This window comes from Piliocolobus tephrosceles, chromosome 8, assembly GCF_002776525.5.
Source record: "Piliocolobus tephrosceles isolate RC106 chromosome 8, ASM277652v3, whole genome shotgun sequence".
In the NCBI taxonomy this organism is placed as follows: domain Eukaryota; kingdom Metazoa; phylum Chordata; class Mammalia; order Primates; family Cercopithecidae; genus Piliocolobus; species Piliocolobus tephrosceles.
The window spans coordinates 116,519,586-116,536,740 of record NC_045441.1 but is presented as its reverse complement, the minus strand read 5'-3'; the positions used below and the strand labels follow the sequence as shown (position 1 = coordinate 116,536,740).

Genomic DNA, 17,155 nt, shown 5'->3' with positions numbered 1-17,155 from the left:
AGGGCTACAGTGTGGTCCTGGGGTTTAAAGGAGAGGCTGACTTCATCCAAGGAAGCTGCAGTTATCAGCCAAGGTGTCTTAATCAACTCTGTTATAGGCTGTTGCAACAGAATATCTTAGACTGGGTGGCTTAAACAAGAGCCTTTTTTCCCCCCCTCACATTTCTGGAAGCTAGAATTCTGAGATCAGGGTACTGGCTTGGTGGGTTCTTGGTGAAGTCCCTCTCCCTGGTTTACAGATGCTGTCTCCTTATTTCATCCTCACATGGTGCTGAGAGAGACAAGAAAAGCACTCTCCTGTCTCCTTATAAGGGCACTTACAAGGGCTCCATGCTTATGAGTTAATTACCTCTTAAAGATGTTATCTTTAAATACCATCGCATTAGGGGTTAGGATTTCAACATGAATTCTTGTGGGGGATATACATTCATTCCATAGCACAAGGCTTCATGCAGTACTGTGGGATTGGGCTGGGCTTAGAGGAATGGGTAGGAGTATGCAAACTGAGGCCAGGAGAGGAGGAGGAGTCTTCCAAGACTGGGAATCCTGTGAACCTTTTACCTGATGCCAGCTCATATTCAGCTATGTGGGGGTGGAAGTACGTGGAAACCTTTCCCCCTCTCACAGCATCTCTCTGCTATGACAAAACTTCAAATGATTATTTTAGGAGTCTCTAGAAGGATTAAAAATGAGGAAGGTTGGAGTCAAAACTGGGGGTCCCAGTAGAAACCCAAACCAGTGGGCACAGAACACCCAGAGGGCACAATGCTGTACCCTCTTAATCAGCATTGTAGAACAGCTAAACAGGTGAATTGCTGTTGAATTTAAGGAAAGTGTTTTCAAACCTAGGAGAATCCCTCCCCTGACCCTTTCCCCATCCTTTGCACTCTGGGAATCCATGTAACTTAAGACAAAACATTTTGCTTTATTTTTCATTTGCCACATGCATATCTTGACTGTTTACACTGTTACTCAATGTAGATACACAATTAATTGCTGAGAGAGAAATTAAATGCATTAAATGAATTGCTTTAATTTGCTTCATTCCAATAAGAAAAGCCACCATTCTTGAGGGACTGATGGTTCTCTTCCATTTTCCTAACCACAGGGAGTAATCATACCCACACTGTCTCTATTTCAAAAGGTGGTCATAAATCTCAGCAAGGTAAAAATTGGAGATTTGACAATATTCCAAGTGTAAAGAGTTTTGATGATTTGGAAATAGGTTTTGTATTGAAAATGGCATAAATGATTATTTTTCTTCTTTGTGCTGCAACACTTTAACTTGTAATTTCTACCCTGGTAACCCCACCTATTTAAATGAGAGCTCAATATGAGATCTTTTGTTGTCTTTGAAACCACTGGTATAAAATTTTAAATTCTTGGATATTTTTCCTCTGCCCGAGAAAGGAAGATACAGGAAATTTCATTTTTTAGTTTGGATAGCTTTATTTCATTTACATTCATGTAGCTCAAGCATCTAGCGAGTTTTGCTGGTATATAAATTAATATTTACAGGTAAAACCTTGCTGAAAATAAAATAGATTAAGTGGAGAATATTTTTCCCACAGCTTTCGTCTCTAACAAAAATGAAAAAACCCGGCACCACTCCTTTACTGAATGCCCCATCTGTTGGCTCCTTGCTGCTCTGAGCCAACATCCTCTTGGGATTGTTTGGGGCCAAGGGTCTGCATGTGAAGCAGGGTAGGTTTAGCACATGCTGGGAGAATAGGGATTTTTGATTAAGACTTATATTTACCCTTAACTATTTCTCTGAATTATGGAGAACTAAAATTAAAAAATGTATTTTTGGATTGAAGTTACAGTAAAATTTCAGCCTCTACTGATCAGTGTTATGCATAGTATGTGATAATTTTTTTCAGATATTAAATCACTGATCTAAAATATTGTAATGGTACAGGATTGATGAATAAATATTTAACACCTTATTTTTAAAAGATGTTATGATGTTTAATAGCATTAATAATTCATTGCAGTTAAGTGGTACAAGTTTAGATTTTGATGTAAAATATCTGCATGATAAGAATTCCCCCAAAGAATCTATGCCCATCTAGAAAATGGTTTTATGAAAGAAAAGTAGGCAGTTTTGCATTGTACTTTGTCTTAAACAACTTAGAATGGAGTTTGGTAGTAGAGTTCCATGGTTTTCAAATAAAATGGATAATACCGTATGATTCATGGATATTTGGACATTTTAAAGGTGTTTCAGGAAGCTTGGCACAAAATAGTTTTTTTTTTTTTTTAAGTGATTATTTTTCCTCATTCTCCAAATGCTTGGAATTATGAAACCTTAGAATTGGAAGAGATTTTTGAGGTTTTCTGTTATGCCTCTCATCCAAACCAAAATCTATTGAAGTAAGACCCTTGATAGGTGGTGATTCAATGCTGTCTTTGTTCTTCGATTTGATTTAAACATCTCTCTGCTCAATTCTCCTGTCTTGTGCATGTCTTTTTCACGAGACAGTCCTTCAGGTGTTTGAAGACCCTGTTCTTCCTGAGCCTTCAGTTCTCCAGGCTAAACATCACCTGCTCCCTATAACAGAAACTGTGCAAGAGGTAATGTTTATTGACAGCTTCCCATATGCCAGGCACTATGCTAAACACGTAACATGCCTGATCTTACTGGATCCTTACCACAATTCTGTCAGATAGCTATGGTTTTCAGATGAGGAACTGAGGCTTATCTGAGGTTACCTGGAAAGTAAGTGGCCATGTGATATTCAAACCTGTGTGTCTGATGGACTCAAAAGTTCATGCTTTCAACCATTGCTTTTTACTGCCTTTTAGATGGTATATTTTCAAATTATTTCTGTATGGTTTCCTTTCTCTAAACACCGTCCTGCTGTTAGTTTAACCCCATTCTAAGTTAAAATAATTTTTCCTTGCCATTCTAAAAGAGTGCCTTTGAGCAGGAAAATTAAGCCTTTTAATGCAGAGGACTTCAGCTCGGTAAGCCTCATACTCTCAGTATATCGCTGGCTGGAATGGCAGATGGGCTGGCCAGCACATCCATGGTGGGCAGTGGCCTCAGTACAGGGATGGAGTCTGACTGCCCATGACCCCATGTATCTTTCCTGCTGCCAGAATGATCACATGGCTTCCAGAAACATTGTATTCCTTTAGCAGCATTGATGGAGCTTCCTATTGTTCCAGATGTTTTCTGAGGAGGATACTGGATAAGAGTTTGTATTATTACAGATGGTCAGAGCAGTTTATGAATCAGGAAGTTTTCCATGGAAGAAAGAATATATCCAAAATTCTATTTTGAGTCTGATGGCAGGATGTGGTGAAATTATTTGGATGTTAGGAAAACACTGTAAACGCCAAAATAAATACTTGTGGTTTGTACTTACTCCTTTCCCAAACTAAAATAGGACCTGTGACAGCATTTCCTGAACACATGGGATCAAGCTCTAGATCAAATGATGAGTTGATAAAATGAACATATTCGTATTAAGTTTCTTTCATTTACTTCTCGTTTCCATGTCTGGAATCTAGAGTCTAGAATGGTTGGATGGATGTATTAGGACCAGAGTGTATGCGATATTATTAATGTCAGAAAAACAAACTACTCATTTTCACCTCTGTGGGGAGAGACTGGAGTTCAAACCATGTCTCCTGTACCTTGGCAGAGTGAGAGTGTTGGGTTCTTTCAGCCACTGTTTTGGGGGTAGACTTGGTCCGCAGCCCGACCCTGTCCCTGTCCTAGCCTCAGAGCCTCCCAGTGGTGCTGCTGAGCTTTCTCCCATCACTATACGGCCCGCCTCCTTCCTCTGTTAACCTGCCTTGAGATTCCTTTCCAAGGCTCCTTTAGCCTAAACTATAATGTATTTGACTCTACCTTTACTTTGAAAACACTTTTGATCTTTTTTAGAGTTCCTCTAGGTTTTCCTATTAGATAAAAACAGCTTTTTATACCTTTTGTTTCCATGGTAATGAATTCCAGGACTGCTTTAGAAAACCACTAGCTTTGTGTACCAGTGGAAAGTTGCAGCATTATGTTACTAACACAATAAACATCAGCCTACCTGTAAGAAGCGTGCAAGCCGGTAGAAACACTGTAGCACCATGGCCACGAAATGATGTGAGCATACTATCTTTTACTGCAATAAGCAGAATTTGGAACATGAGCCCTGCATTGCAGACAAATGGCTTGGGAGCTGTAGCATGAATTCTAGTGTTCACTAATCAGCTCAAGGCAGAAAGAGCCAATTAACTTGAGGCATTAATTTTCAAATTTAACATTATATTGAAACCATGGAACCCCATTTCCAAATTTTTTGCAACCTTCCTGAGTTTTTACAAGTGCCAGTTCTGCTCTTAGGAAGTCCTAGGTGGGAGGAGAGTCTTCCTTGGGCAATTTACTTTTTGGTGTAAGGAAGATTGTTTCCAAAAATTCTGGGAAATCTTCATAGTATTGTCTGCAAATATACCTCTTAAGAATCTCAGGTACAGATCAGAACTCAACAGAAAAATCTATTAGAGTTGGCTCAAGACAGGGCAAACATAAAAAGTAGATATCCTGGGAAAAAATAGAACTGTTTTCATAAAAGGCTATAGGTTTCTGAATACGTGGAAGAAGGAATAATTGGAATTTATTTTTTGTCAACCCTGACTCTGCCCTCTACAGCCTTCTCTTTGTTATATCATGAGTTGGGGGAGTGAGAAGCAAGGGAAAAGGCAGAAAGAACATGAGAGGTTGGACAGAAAGATTAGAGGTACGTGCCAAGTTGATTGTGCTAATTTGAAAAGAGACAATGAATCAAAGCTCCTTTTTCCCTATTGTAGATTTTAATATTTAAAGTTACCAGTGCCATTACTGATTATATTAAGATGCTTTTATGTTGATCTGATTAAAATTACATGTGAAATAATGAATGACATGTAATGTACAAATACCCTTACATTTGGAATAATGAATGACATATACAAATACCTTCCCAGATATCTATCTATATATAGATAGATATTTAAAGTATAAACATTATAAGCAACTGTAATGGAAAGTTTTTAGAAACATTCTTCTAGGAGATACAAGTTAAGGGGCCGGAAACACAGAACAGCAAGCGGTTTACTACAAGACTGTGGGGCTACCTTCTTGCCTGAAAAGATTCAGGACTCCTATCCGTAATAAAATTAAAGGGAGGTTCAACTACTCTGGAACTTAGTGTCTGTTTTATCTTAGTATTTCTAAGTCAGAAAATGTCTACTTTAAAATAGGTCTTTTTGTCTTTTTATCCTTTTACTCTATAGGTAGAGTTTACCAAGGCCGACTGATTTGTACCCAGCTCATTTAAGTGTTTGGGGCAGTGCTCCAAATTGTTGCGTTTCTTTCTTCCGCCTGCCCTAGCTGCATCAGATCATTCTCAAAGCCACCTTAGTTCCTTTTTTTTTTCTTCAGCCGATAGGTTGCACGCAAAGCGTAGCTTTTGGATTTTTGTAAACAGAATGCAAATGTACCGTTCTCCCCCAGGAGGGACCTCCGCCATGCTGAAGGTGAGCTGAGACCCTGCGCCTTGCTAAGGAGCCCCTTTGGGTGTGCTGGCAGGTCAGCCTGAGGGCTTTGAGAAGAGCCTTCCATGAGCACCAGGGCACACATTCACCATTGCAAGACAAAGCTCTGTGGAAAAGACTGGTGGGTTCATCCCCATCCCACCCGAGAGGTACCCCCAGAACAGCAGAAATGACTGTGCTCCCCGCCTTGTGAAAAGGGTCTAGTTTTAAAGTGACCCTGGCAGAAGAGGGGCAGATGCCTTCATTCCTCCTCTTCAGTTTCTCCTTGGACCTTTTCCTGCTGTTCTGTGGGTTCTTTGAACATGTTATAGAATCCAATTTTGATTTATCTATATTGCTTTAGAGTATATCTTTTGACATAGCTTTTTAAACATGTAGACATACATGATTTCTCATGGCCTACTATTATTGTCATTTTATTAGATCCAGTGAAGTATAGAAACCTAGACATGGGCCAGGCACAGGGGCTCACACCTGTAATCCCAGCACTTTAGGAGACTGAGGCGGGCAGGTTGCTTGAGTTTAGGAGTTCAGACCAGCCTAGGCAACATGGCAAGACCTTGTTTCTGCAAAAGAAAAACATTACCTCCCTTTACCCTTACAATTATATGATTGTCTTGGATATTTCTTTTGCATACCTTGAGAACCACATTAGATAGTGTTATGATTTTATCATCAACTGAATCTAGCAAACTCAACAGGAGAAGCAAACTTGATTGTATTTATCTATATTTTTGCCATGGTTTTTTCTTCCTTCCTAATGTTCCAAGACATTTCTTCTTTTATCTTTTCCTTTTTGTTTTGAGAACTTTCTTTAGTCATTATTTTAGGGCAGGTCTGCTAGTGACAAATCCTCTTCATTTTACTTCATCTGAGAATGTCGTCCCTGAAGAATATTTTCTCTGGATATAGAATTTTGGATTGATAGTTCCTTTCTTTCAGCACTTAAAAAATGTTGCACTGCTTCCTACTGACCTCCTTGGTTTCTCCTGCGAAATCTTCTTTCATTCAAATTGTTTTTCCCCTATGGCTTCATGCATCATTTCTCTCTGGCTACTGTCAAGGCTTTTTCCTTTGTCTTTTTGTGTGACTGTGATGCATCTTGGTGTGGATTTCTTTGGGTTTATCCTGTTTGGTGCTCAGATTCTTGATTCTGTCTTTTGCCACCTTTGAAAAGTTTTTAGCCATTATTTCTTCAAATACTTTTCTAGCCCCACCCTCTTTTTCCTGTCCTTCTGGGAGTCAGATGACCTACCTTTAACATCTTTTTGTAGTTCAACACCTCTCTGAGGCTTAGTTCATTTTTTTCCCCAGTCTAATTTATTTTGATTGTTTATGGGTAACTGTTTTATCTATAAGTTCACAGATTTTTTTGGCCTCTGTTCTCTTTATCTTTATTCTGCTGTTGAACCCATCCACTGAGTTTTTTTTTTTTTTTTTTTTTTTTTTTTTACATTTCATTTATAATATATTTTAGTTCCAGAGTTTCTACTTGGTTCTTCTATCTTCTGTTTCTTTGCTGATACTTCTCATTACTTTGCTAGTTCTTTGTAGTTTTTTGTTTCAAGAACATTTGCAGTTGCTCTTTGAAACCAATATCCATCTGGCTGCCAGGAGGAGGGGTCCTGTTACGGTTCTCCATGTGACCTCCACTCCCACTGTTGGAATGGCTTCATTACTGCTGAGTGGTGGCGGATAAGACCTGATTCTCTACCAGCCTCTTCTGACACCTTTGCAGCCAAGTTGCCACCCAGCAGAGATGAAAGTCCAGCTTCCACACTCAGTCTCTCAGAAACTATCCTGGTAGGGGTGTTGGGGCTCCTCACTACTGTCTAGGTTCCCCACTAGGTCTTTGCTTGTGTGGGTGGGTCCACAGGTTTTGTGTGTGTGTGTGTGTGTGTGTGTGTGTGTGTGTGGTGTGTGGTGTGTTTGGAGTAGAGTGGTTATTATCTAAAAGTTTCCATTTTTTTCCTTCAGTCTAAAAGGAGCTAGGCTGCCCCTTTCCTGGTTCTTTGGACAAAGAGAGGAGGTTTTTTGCTTATTTTTTTTTTTGCTCTGTGTGTATTGGTGTTTCCAGGTTGCTGGCTTTTCAAGTATAGATGAGGAAATACATGAGGGAAAAACAAAATTCAGGAACTTGTTGTCATGTCATTCCCTGGGTCCTGAGGTCCTTAACCCGTTTGGCAGCTCCCCACCTTTCAATGTCTTCTTACTCTTGTTTTAGATCTAATGCTCAGTTTTTAGCTAGACCTATGGGAGAAACAGGGAAGAGAACGTTCACTCTGCCTTCCTGTCAAAGCCCCTCTTGATCCTTCCGTTTGTCTACACCAGATGCTGTTCTTCTTGTTCCACGCTCAAGGTCAGAGAACAGGGTGTGCTTTCGAGAACATCTGGTAATTCTTGTACGAAGCTTAACTTGGAACAGGAACTGCTGCAGGGTAGAACCAGTCTCAAGCACTGGAGAACAGGAGGTATAGGCAGTGAAGTAGCCTAGTCACTTGCTTTGTGGGTAGACAGATCTGGGTTCAAATCCTGTTTCTACCAGGTTATTTGTTACTTAACCTTGATCAAGTTATTTAATTTCTCTGACCAATATTGTCCCCACCTGTTGTGAGGATTAGAATAGACATATTTCTGGTGCCTGGAACGTATCAGGCACCGTACATGAATAACCGTTATTGTTACAAAGCAGGTTATAAGTTCTCCAGATATTTTGTCCATAATCTGATCTCTACTGTGAAAGAAACCAGTGCAGACTCATTTTCTAGGATGCTGTTTTATGTAAACAAGTCATATGTAAATAATTCCTCCAGAGTGACAAGCCTTTTTATCCCAAATTTTGTATCCAGATAAGAATATCAGAACAAGTAGCAAGAACAGTGATTCATCTGAGAAAGTAGGGTAGAGTATTTTCAAAAGCAATGGGTGGCTTGTTGGTGATTTGTGTTTTGAGACAGGGTCTTACCCTGTCACCCAGGCTGGAGTGCAGTAACGTGATCTCAGCTCACTGCAGTCTCCGCCTCCTGGGTCCAGGGGATTCTCATGCCTCAGCCTCCTGAATAATTGGGACCATAGGTATGTGCCACCATGCCCAGCTACTTTTTGTATATTTTTTGCAAAGATGGGATATTGCCATGTTGGCCAGGCTGGTCTCGAACTCCTGGCCTCAAGTGATCCACCTGCCTTGGCCTCCCAAAGTGTTGGGATTACAGGCATGAGCCACTGCATGTTGGTGATGTTAATGCTGTAATGAAAACCCTCATTCTCGTTTAAAAGATTTCACCATGTAAGAAGCAAATTAAGGGACACTGGGGGACATTTCTCTGCTTCCTAAGGAGCACCGAAGACTAAATATTTTAGGGAATGCTGCCGATAATGATTCACTGATTTCAGAGTTTCTTTCAGCTCCTAACTACAAGTCAGGTGAGGGTAGAGAAGGCAGCAGGGAAGGACTTGGTGCTTCTCCCAGGAGGAAGAGTGGACTTCTAGGCTGGAAGGGACAAGGGGGGTATTCCTGACCGAGGGACTGGATTGCATGTTGATGGGCTGTGGATAAAGATCGTCATGCAGGCCATTTGAGCACTGTGGGGCCTGGACCAGTATACTTGCTTGGAATGCTCATAGAAAACCCCAGTGTCAGGTTACATTCCCTAGAAGCAGAGCTGAATATAGGAGAATCTTAGCAAAATGAGTTATTAACAAGCATTCTCAGGAGAAAGGATGCACTTTCAGGTGAGGTCCATCCTGAGCCTGATCCTGTGGATGCTCTGAAGCATCAATCACAGCAGGATGTGTTCTGCCTTGAGGCAAGAAAGTAGGAACTTTGTATCCTTGCATCAACCAGTCTTGAGCTACAGACATCCTGGTCCTAAGTGATAATTCCCAGGCACACTTGGGCAAGGTGGCTCCATCACCCAAGAGTGGTTCTCTGAAGAAGGTTAGAGGTCTGAGGTTAGCGGTAGCACTGGTGACAGGTGGAAAAGGAATCCTGGGCAGGGCTCAAAGGGGTCTACAGCCCCAGGCTTCATCACTGGTACCATGTGAAAACCACTGGCCTGGGTAACAGGAGGGTTGGCTTGTACTCCTTAATTTTCTTTATGACCTTGAGCAAGTCGTTCAGCCTTTCTGCCTTACATGTAAATGACAGGATTGGCATAGGTAGACTTTTAAGGGCTGTTTGACTCAGGTGAGTTGATTGAGAACAGTTGGTTTAGTAAGACCAGGGCTTCTTGGCCTATGGTTGGACCATAGAAACCTTCAAGAATAGCAAAGGAGGGAAGTATGAAGTTACTGCCACATGGCTAGTGGCCGAGGCAGGTGCCGTTGGGGACCTGGAAGTGAAGAGGCTTCCTTACCTTGGGGGCTAGGGACCAGAATTATACCTTCATGGGCAAATGGTGGAAGGGCTACATGGCTTGGTGACCAAGGGGACAGTAAGGAAGACCACGTGAAGGACTGAGCCTAGAAAGCAGATTCTGGGAGGAGCCAAGCTTGCCTAAGTGGTTACAATGGGATTTACTCTGGTGAGAAGTTTGGCTAAATATGTTCAGCAGCTGGGCACAGTGGCTGACAACTGTAATCTCAGCTATTTGGGAGGCCAAGGTACGGGGAGTACTTGAGCCCAGGAGTTTCAGACCAGCCTGGGAAACATATTGAGACATTGTTTCTACATTTTTTTTTTTTTTTTTAAGTTAACTGGGCGTGGTGGCATGCACTTATAGTCCCAGCTACTTGGGAGACTGAGATGGGAGGATCATTTGGGCCTGGGAGGTAGAGGCTATAGTGAACCATGATTGCGCCACTGCACTCCAGCTTGGGCAACAGAGTGAGACCCTGTCTCTAAATAAATAAATAAATAAATAAATAAATAAATAAATAAATAAATCATTAAAAGAATGTGTTCAGTGTCTGAACTTCAGCTTTTTGTATTCTGTCAACATTTTTTCTTGATTTTCATCCTATCCTTCATTAGATGGAAGGCTTATTAAAGATCCTTTTTTTTTGTAATTTGTTAATGTTATTAGTAACATTTTAAGATAATTCCTTGACTTGGTAGTTCTTTTACTATTACTGCAGCTTTTGCCTTGGTCAGTAGAGGAGGCATATGTTTTTGTATTTTGATATATGTCCATGTGCAGGAACTGGGCAGCTCTAGGGACTAGTGAGAGAAGGTAAAGTTGGGAAGACTGTGGCAATGTCAGTCCTGGAGCTCTCCGAAGATAGTGGAGCTCCTCGCTCTACTGCAGACAGTTTCCTTCTCTAGGATAGGGTTTCTGATGAGAATATTTCATTGTTCTCTAACACAAGTGGTCAATGTTTTGCTCAGTTTCTCTTGCTGAAATAGTGGTATCGATTCAGTATATTGGGGCAGAGGGAAGGTTCCACTTTGGTGAAGCAAAAGGAAAGTCTTACCAAGGAGTGAGGTGTTTGTTTGCTGGGTCCTGCCAAGTTCAGGTATTGCTGAGTGGGCGGAGGAGTCTGTTTGCTCCCAGGTCAGCGGATGCATGGTGGTCTGCTCTGGCTTGTGCCCCTCAGATGCCTTGTCTCCCCTGGGTGGAGCTTTTGGGATGGGTATAGTGGTTCATGGCTGCATCGCTGAATTTGCATAAGGCTAGTGTGGCAGTGGACTCTCAAAATATCTGTGGTCATAAATAGGGACTTACTTAAAATTTTAGGCCTAGGCAGGAACATCACTCGAGGCCAGGAGTTTGAGAGCAGTCTGGGCAAACTGTGAGACCCCCACCTCTACAAAAAAATAATAAAAAATTAGCTGGGTTTGGTGGTGCATTCCTGTAGTTCAGTTGATCAGGAGGTTGAGGTGGGAGGACCACTGGAACAGGATTTCAAGGCTACAGTGAGCTAGGATCATGCCACTGTACTCCAGCCTGGGTGACAGAGCGAGACCCTGTCTCAAAAATAAAAGAATAAAATATGCATGACTCTAAAACTAGTTTTATTTACAATAAAAAATAATTTTAAGTACCTCAGAAGATTTAGTAAAAATAGGACTTATGGAATAATTTCTGTCATGAAAGATAAAAGTTCTTTACTGTATTTCAGTCTTGAGGTAACTTTCTGTATTTCAGTCTTGAGGTAACAGCTGACATTCTCAGGATGTGGCTTCCTTCCTTGGCTGAGATGTCACCTGGACAGATACAGATATCACCATTTGCTACTAATGATGATTGATGTTAGTAAAAAAAAGTTCTTCTATGTCAAGAGGGCACTTGGAAAGCAGACCATAAAGAGCAGTTCTCACCATCGGAAAGCATTTGTTATCACTCATGCTTTGATGTGGCAAACACATTGCAGTTCTTGGCATAATGAGAGGCAGGTTTCAGGAGTTACTGCTGCAACCAACTCTTACCTGCCAAACTATAAAGACAAACTATTTTGAGGATTAAAGGATGGGATCCCTCTGTGCTTTGTGGAAGCAGAGCTGAAAGGTTCATAATGACAGACAGAACCATTAGGAGGCATGAAAGAAAAAGAAGCAGCAAGGCTGAAACTGTTCTGTGCTAGAAAGGAGTTGATGCCCTTTGAACATTTAAGTTCAAATAATGTGCCATACTTTATCTCCAAAGACAACACTACTGACCCACTGTCAGTAGACCATGGGCTGTGGGTTGCTTTCCAGCAGAGAGGATGGATTTTCTTCAGTTCTGTCTGCTCATGCTTGGCAGAGATTTCCTTTGGGACCACTACCAGGCCCCAGCGAGCCCAAGCCTGGAGAAAGGGAGGCTGGATCATCATGGCTGATGCTCACTATGCACCAGTTTCCCTTCTCAGCATTTTACTGGAGTCACCTCAGTTGTCCTTCACAACCAAGCACCCTATGAAATAACAATGCTTATTATCCTCACCTTACATAGAGGAAACTGAGGCTGAAGGAGGTAAAATAACTTGCCCAAGGCCACACAGCTAGTAAATGGTGCAGCTGGGATTTGAACTCATCAAGTCCGACGCTAGAGCTGAATGAAGCTCTTAAGCATTGTACCCTGCTGTGGTGTAGTTAGCTGTTGGCTACATGGATGCTGGAGTCCAAAGAACATCGACTCAAATCCTAATTCCCCAGCTGGTGATGCTATGTGAACCTGGGCAAATAATTCAACACCGTTGGGGCAAGAAAGGGAGTCAGAAGCCTGGGACAAATCACCACACATAAGAAGCACTCAATGCATGCTGGCCACTGTTAGTGTTTTGGTTATTGTTTTGCTTTTATCCTGGAACACAGTGAAGCTAAGAGGTAGTGATTCTCTCCTTGAGGGTGAATAAGAAGGAATTAACTGGGCATTACCAATGTTGACAATGTAGATTTCTGGGCCCGATTCATGAGGGATGCTAATGCAGTGGCTGTGGGGGGTTGGATGGTAAATGGTTGGACCCAGTCACCTGCATTCTAAAGAAGGGCTTTCAGTGATATGGAGCGGTGGACAGAGGTGGCATGTGCAAGGCTTTGGACTTAACCAAAATTCAGAGCTTAATTTTACAGTTGATTTGTTTAGCTATAACTGAGTGACAGAGTGGAACACAGATATTCTGTAGACTATCTCTTAATCATTAAAAAACAAAAACCAGCACAAAAGAAATCACTAAAAGGAGTCAATACATTTTACAGTTCCAGTACTGGCCAATTCAGAATGTGTGCTGGAGCAAACACAGGAGTATCTAACAGACCTGCAGAGACAGAAGGGATTTGAGAGACCCACGAGCCACATCTTTGTTTTACAGCTGCTGAAGATGGGGGTCCTCAGGGGGTAGAACAACTCTTAGAAACCATTTGATTAGATGATGGGAAAGTCTGAAACAGGACTTCGATATTTGGCCACCTGGCCATCTCGACAAGGGACCAAAACTGGAACCCTTTGGGAAGTCCTGTATTCCCTGAATTCGGGGTGACAGCATGAAGTAAGGAGGAATCTCACACCTGCTTGTTGCTGCGTGTGCTTTTTCTGTCTGGATGCTTTTCTGCACCATGCTTGCCAGTAACTTCCAGCTTTTCTTTAGGGCCTTTGATAAGCTGCCTTTTCAGGGACAGTTTCCCTGCCTGTGTCCTACACTTGCTCCCAACAGAGTTCATTATGCCCCCTTTGGTCACTCCTGAACCTAATGGCAGTTTTTGCACTTAGTTGACATTTTTTGCTACTGTCACCTTTCCTCTGATGCACTTAGGTGGTACAAGTAGAGCCACTCTCCTATTTTGCATGCTTGCAGACATCACTGACCATTTATGCATTTATTTATATTCATCCATATGTATACCACAGAGTACCCACTACATATGCCAGGTACATTTAGAGAATATAGAGAAAAGTAAAGAATAAATGAGAAAATATACAAATAACTTGATAATTCAAGATACTGATATGGACGATGAAGAAAATTTAAAAAGGGTGTGATGTGACAGATAAATGATATGGTGGGAGAGATCCTTTTTACGGGATCTCTAGGGAAGTGCCCTCTCAAAGTGTATCTCATTTAAGTTGAGACTCAGACGAAGAGATGTGGGACCCATGTAAAGAACTAAGAATATTCTAGGTGGGAGGAGGAATATGTGCAAAAGAGTTCAAGTGAGATTGAACTAGGCACCTTTGAAGAGCAGAAGGAAGCTAGTATGGTTAGAATGGAGTGAACAAGAGGAAGACTAGGAGATGGGCAGGGCCACATCTAGGAGGATTACAACCTAGGAGTAATGGGAAGCTGTTAGAGGTGCTTCAACAGGGAAATGGCATAGTGTGGTTTGTATTTTAACAGATCACTCACTTTTAATTACTGAGTCTAGGCTTGTCCTCAGATTTTTTTTTTTTCCTTGAGATGGAGTCTTGCCCTGTCACCCAGGCTGGAGTGCAATGGTGCGATCTTGGCTCGCTGCAACCTCTGCCTCCTGGTTCAGGAAATTCTCCTGCCTCAGCTTCCTGAGTAGCTGGGATTACAGGTGCATGCCACCATGCCCAGCTAATTTTTTGTAGTTTTTGTAGAGATGGGGTTTCACCGTACTGGCCGGAATGGTCTCAATCTCCTGACCTCGTGATCCGCCCCCCTCGGCCTCCCAAAGTGCTGAGATTACAGGCGTGAGCCACCACGCCCAGCCTCAGATTCTTAATACAATGCTCCAGGAAACCTCTACTTATTGATCAATTTGCACTTAAGGCAAGAAAATTTTTAGGCATCCTAGCTAAACTCTTTGAGGGCCAAGTTCATGTTTTAATCACTTTTGTTTGCCTAGCACTTTGTACCTTGTAAAGAGCAGATTCTTGGTGAATATTTATTGTATGAATGGTTTCTGCATTATTTGATCCTTTGGCATAAAAAAGTGGCAAGGCTCTCTCTGCTGGGTGACTTTTTAGCAAGTCCACTGAATGGTAGGTGGTAGCATATTGTGAAAATTGGTTGACACCTCACCTCTGCTCACGTTAAACATTTGTTTTAGTTCTAGAAAATTCAGTTGTAATTAAGCTGGAAGGTAACAGAGTAGGACCTCTTCAAAGCCCCTGAAATGACTGCCTCACTACCTGTTAAGCATCAGGTAGAGAAGGCCTGTTGAACTTTTGCTTCTAGTGTTATGAAGAATGGATATTTGGAGAAACTCTCCCAATTACACACACTGAGAAATGCTGAATGTAATATAAAAAACAACTTTTTAAATATGTAGCTAAGCTCATAAAAATTGAATGTAAATCTCTACGGAGGCAAAAATGGAGAGAGAGCTGACACCAGGGTGGTGAGTGAGGATCTAAGATATGGGCTGCCTTGGGGGTGTGTGCAGACAAACTGAAAGCTTTGGTTTTAATTGCCATACAACAGGGATGAATAGGGGTGCACTGTGGAATGGAAGGTGAGGACTTGGGCACTACAAGGTCAATGGAACTGATTAAGAGTCTGCAAAAGCCAGGAATCTTGAACATCTACACCCTCAGTGAAAAGATGGACTAGAAAAGTCCATTTGGCAAAGAAAAATTGCTGTGAGAAATTGTTCTGGCCTTGGCTGGGGATGGGGAAATGTCTCTCCTGAGAATTCTGAACTCATGAAGGTTTAGGACTTAAACTCACATTATCCACATATGCTTTCCAGGAAAACTGAAACAAAAGAATTGTTAAGATAATTCCAGTTTGAGAGAGACTCAGGATTCCAGCACAATCGGAAGAGAATCCGCTGTGTAGGAATGTTCCCACAGCTGGGGCTCTTTAGAATTCTCACAGATTAAAATCAACCACGTATGACTTCCCAGTGAAAAGTTTCCAGTTACACAGAGTAAACAAGCCATCAGTGGAAACAACAAACAGTAGAATTAGACTTCCCAAGAACTTGAATTTAAGAATTATCAGTCAGAATATAAATGAAATGTCCTTAAAATATTTCTAGAAATAAAAGATGGATTTGAAAACATGAGCAAAAAGCTATTAAAAATGGTTAGGCAGAATCTGAAAAGGAAACAAAATGAAATTTTGGAAATAAAGTTATGTTCAAAACTGACAACTCAAAAAGGAAAAAAAAAAAAAAAAAAGGTTTTAACATTTAATGTGCTTTGGCTCTGTGTCCCTGCCCAAATTTCATCTCCAATTGTAATCCCCCACCTGTCAGGGGAGGGACCTGGTAGGAGGTGATTGGATCATGGGGGCAGATTTTCCCCATGCTGTTCTTGTGATAGTGAGATCTCATGAGATCTGATGTTTAAAAGTGTGGCACTTCCCCCATCACTCTCCTTCTCCTGCTGCCATGTAAGACGTGCCTTGCTTCTCTTTCGTCTTCTGCCATGATTGTAAGTTTCCTCAGGCCTCCCCAGCCACTTGGAACTGTGAGTCTATTAAACCTCTTTTCTTTATAAATTACCTTCTCTCAGGTAGTTCTTTATAGCAGTGTGAAAACAGACTAATACAACATCCAAATATATTTTTCTGAAAACCACTGATAAGAGTTTGAGTTTATTATACTGTTAAATTATATGCACAGTTTAAAAATCATAAGGATATACCATGATAACTTTCCATAAATTAATGTACTATGTAACCAGCATTCAGATCAAGGAACAGAACATTACCAGTATCTCATAAACCCCCTTTCCATTCCCTTCATGTAATCTTTTACTCCAAGGTCAACCAGTATTACTCCAAGGTTAACCAATATCCAAAATAGGGGTGTGACTATTTTATAAGTATCCTGAATTCTAATACCATTTTAATTTTGCCTGTTAAAAACAAAAACATTTTATTCATGGATTTATATACTATATAATCTTTTGTATATGACCTTTGTCTCTCAACATATAAAAAAGGATAAATGAACATCATATTTTTCCATATAGTTATACTTTTCTTATTTAATTTAGTATTCTATTGTGTGAATATGCCACAATTTATTCCCTTCTACAGCTGTTGGGCATTTGGGTAATTTTCAGTTTTGGGCTATCATTTATTCCTGTTGGGTTTATTCTTAGGAGTAGAATTGCTGGTGACAAAGTATGCATGTATTCAGCATTAGTAGAAATTACCTAATGGTTTCCAATATTTTTCTAAACCAGATGAAATCTTGTGTGGAAGTTCAATAAATAAAACCATATTCAAGACATCAAAACAAAGTAAACATAAAACCTAATGGGGTGGATGGATGGATTAACAATAGA

At 41.0% G+C, this 17,155-nt stretch overlaps 1 protein-coding gene and 1 long non-coding RNA gene across 12 annotated transcripts in view; one reads left to right on the top strand and one right to left on the bottom strand.

Moving 5' to 3' along the window:
- GRM8 (glutamate metabotropic receptor 8) overlaps positions 1-17,155 on the top strand; it is an 810,901-nt gene that overhangs the window by 22,950 nt on the left and 770,796 nt on the right. The window lies entirely within an intron of this gene.
- LOC111550186 lies at positions 1,013-15,711 on the bottom strand. The gene is made up of 3 exons (XR_002733956.1): positions 15,585-15,711; positions 11,198-11,439; positions 1,013-2,553 (listed from the first exon to the last, which is right to left on the bottom strand). It is a non-coding gene; the product is annotated as an uncharacterized LOC111550186 (long non-coding RNA).